General features: G+C 57.0%; 1 pseudogene; it reads right to left on the bottom strand.

Moving 5' to 3' along the window:
- Positions 1 to 1,457, bottom strand: LOC145656723 (18S ribosomal RNA; annotated as a pseudogene; the record flags this gene model as incomplete).
- Between the last annotated feature and the right edge of the window lie 2,378 nt (positions 1,458 to 3,835).

Raw genomic sequence — 3,835 nt, 5'->3', positions numbered from 1 at the left:
TAAGGGCATCACAGACCTGTTATTGCTCCATCTCGCGTGGCTGAACGCCACTTGTCCCTCTAAGAAGCTTGACGCCGATCATGAGGGCCGCAGAATCTATTTAGCAGATGCTGGAGTCTCGCTTCATATCGGAATTAACCAGACAAATGCTTCCACCAACTAAGAACGGCCATGCACCACCACCCACAGAATCGAGAAAGAGCTATCAATCTGTCAATCCTTTCCGTGTCCGGGCCGGGTGAGGTTTCCGTGTTGAGTCAAATTAAGCCGCAGGCTCCACTCCTGGTGGTGCCCTTCCGTCAATTCCTTTAAGTTTCAGCTTTGCAACCATACTCCCCCCGAACCCACAGACCGTGGTTTCCTCACGCTGCCCGGCGGGTCATGGGAATAACGCCGCCGGATCGCGGGTCGGTATAGTTTACGGTCGGAACTACGACGGTATCTGATCGTCTTCGAACTCCTCCGACTTCCTCGTTCTTGATTAATGAAACATTCTTGGCAAATGCTTTCGGCTGTCTGCCTTGCGCTAACCAAGAATTTCACTCTAGCGGCGCAATACGAATGCCCTCGGTCGTCCCTCTTAATCATGGCCCTAATTCAGGTAAACCCACAAAATAGAACCGGAGTCCTATTCATTATTCCTAGCTCAGGTATTTTCAGGCGAGAAGCCGGGCCCCGCTTTGAACAATTTAATTTTCAAAGTAACGCTCCAAGCCCCGTCCGGACACCCAGCCAGGGCATCCGGGGGCACTGGGAGACAGGTCTGAGACAGGCGAGGCACGCCCGCGCGGACCGCCAGCCCACTCGACATCCAACTACGAGCTTTTTAACTGCAGCAATCTTGTAATATACTTATTGAGCTGGAATTACCAAGCTGCTGGCACCAGACTTGCCCTCCATCAGTCCTCACCATGGGTTTAGGGATACTCATTCCGATTACAGGGCCTCGAAAGAGACCTGTATCGGTTATTTTTCGTCACTACCTCCCGTGTCGGGAATGGGTACTCTGCGCCGCCTGCTGCCTTCCTGGATGTGGTAGCCGTTTCTCAGGCCCTCTCCGGAATCGAACCCTGATTCCTCTGCTACCCGTGGTCACCATGGTAGCCGACTATGGTACCATCGAAAGTTGATAGGGCAGACATTCGAATGAGACGCCGCGCCGCGGAGGGCGCGCGGGACGGTCTGAGGTTATCTAGAGTCACCAGCGGCCGGGGGCCCGAGCTCCCCCGGATGGCGTTTTGGGTTCGATAAATGCACGCATCCTTCAAGGGTCAGCGCCGCTTGTATGTATTAGCTCTAGAATTACCACAGTTATCCCAGTAACGTGTGGAGCTTATCAAAGGAACTATAACTGATTTAATGAGCCATTCGCATTTCACTGTACCGGCCGGTGCACTTAGACCTGCATGGCTTAATCTTTGAGACAAGCATATGTTACTGGCAGGATCAACCAGGTAGTTTGCACCCGGTGGTCTGGGATGAACCACGAGTGACATCCGCCTCCCCTTCCGGGGGCTAGGAAGCAGCGGGTTGTAAGTGCTGGCGCCGTCAGGTCCAGACGCCATACAGGGGCTACCTAGGACAGCTTCCGCGGCCAGTGTAAACGTGCTCGCAAGACCGCCCTCTGGCCTTCGGACGCCGACCCTCACCTTGATGCAAAGCTGTCCCATCCGGTCATGCCCGCACCGTACCCTCGTCCACTGCCCTCCGAGGTGCGGACGGCCGACTCCAGGTGCTTTCGGCGTTCCCTCTCTTCACGCTGCTTTGATTTTCGTGGGCCGCTGGTGGGGGACAAGGGAAAGACCTCGCTCGACTTCTTCCCCAGCCTCGCTCAACCTACGCTGCGGATAACCAAGAAGAGTGACTGGGCCCAGGTAGGTTTGAAGAGGAGGCCAACAAAGCAGGGCACTCCCTTCCTCCCAAACCACAGACACCAGTATAGGACAACTGGAGTAGACAGACTGGCCGTCTGAGTCTCCCCCAGAGAGTTCTGGGATGGGTTACAACAACCCCCACCCCCATCAGAGGCTTGACCCACAGGAACCAGGGAGGATCTGTCAAAACCGCTTCCACATCAGAAGTTCTGGATCAGCCGGGGCTGGCCGGCAGACGTCCACCTAAGGCCGTGGCCTAACCCCGTGTGGGGGGATAGCGCCGCACCCGAGACACGTGGACACCCGCCAAATGGCTGGCTCCTCACTTACCGTAGGGGAATGGTTTTGCCTACTTCCCTGGCGGGTCTGGTACTCCACTTCACCAACAAGGAAGCAACACACCAATAGACCCCTGCAACACCGGGCAGCTTTGGGCAGTGTCACTACACTCCTCCTTGTTCTTCACGCTCCTTCCGCAGATTTTTTTTTTTTTTTCGTGGCTTTTCATTAAGCGTGCATGGCTTCCCCCATCGGGGTTTTGCATGCTCTCCATTGCCCGTGCTGCTTCACCATTGGTCTCACCTGAGACCGAAGCCGCCCTCCCAGTAACCCGATGGTACCTGGCTGAAAAACCCCGCAGGCCCGATTTCATCTAGGACAAGGGCCAAACCACAGACCGTGCTCCGTCCAGGGTCAACCCCTGGTCGGACAGGCCTGGTGGGTCGACATACTCATGGATGTAGGCAGGCCGACGAGAATCCACTGGTACATTTACAAACACGCCCACCCTGGTGGCATGGCTGTACGACCCACGTCGAAGCACGCTGCGGCGGGACTGAGCCATTGGATCCAGTTGCCTGGGCGCAAGGCTCAGCCCAACAGACGCACTGGTCGGGAGAGCAAAGCAGATCATGTGCTCTGATGTGCCCACTTCCATAGGGGAATCGGCATGATGGTCTCACTTAACCCGAGGAGGGCTCCCTCGCGGGATAAGCACCCCTCGGGGATGGGGGGGCATCCAGAGGACATCACTTTCCGGTAGGGGACAGGCGTTGATCATGTGTCCGAGGGAGAGCTCCCCTTGCCGGTCGAACACCCCTCGACTCCCCTTGGGCTTCCAGAGAACGCCACTGGATGAATTTAGTGCTTGACCCCATTGATTCTCTTGTTTCCCTGCATATACCCGACGGGACCTATTTAAAAACCTGGGTACAACCAGACCTCCAGGAAGGGGGCTGGCGGCTAACCATGCTCAGTAGGGTGCACTGGTCGGACACTTTGGGAGGGTCGAGAGCCTGGAAGTGCTACCCGGGAGTAATTCTTGATTTGCTTAATGCACTCAGGCAGCCCGAGACCTCTGTAGTGCACCCAGAGGCGGACTGAGCCGTCGTGGGTCCAGGGGTCTGGAGTTCGAACCTCCAGGGTTCACCTGGCTGTTCTCTTTAGCCCGGCAGGGTGCACCCTGGTCGGACACTTTGGGAGGGTCGGTAGAGCCTGGATGTGCCACCCGACGAGTAATGAGTTTTCCTTCGTATCTCTTCCGGACCAGGTCCGATTCGGCACGAAACTCGCTGGCATGGCCAGGAGCGCCCCCTGCTGCCCACGCCACCGTCCCCGCTTTCTACTCCCGAGGGCCGAGGAGACAGCGAAGCGTGGGTCGGTCGCCTGCTTCCAGGGTCTCCTGGTACTTCCAGTCTCCCGAGTCCATCGGGTCCGACCTCGTATTTTTAGCCCAGACGGGGAATGAGAAAGGCCCCTGACCGCCTCGAGGGCGGGCGCTCGCTTCTCAGCCTAGGGAACGTCCGATTCCTACCAAACTTTTACGCCCAGACGTCTGGCAGCGCAGCGCCGTTCAAAGGTGACCCGCGCTGTTTCTCTCCTCCTGCGCTCGAAGAGATATTCGTCTCAAACCCGACCGGCCCTGTGTTTGCCGCCCCGGCGGTTTTAAAAAATCATAGCGT

Source organism: Electrophorus electricus, unplaced genomic scaffold (assembly GCF_041902795.1).
Source record: "Electrophorus electricus isolate QZ-2024a unplaced genomic scaffold, ASM4190279v1 Scaffold88, whole genome shotgun sequence".
Lineage (NCBI taxonomy): Eukaryota > Metazoa > Chordata > Actinopteri > Gymnotiformes > Gymnotidae > Electrophorus > Electrophorus electricus.
This window is presented reverse-complemented; position numbering and strand designations above follow the sequence as displayed.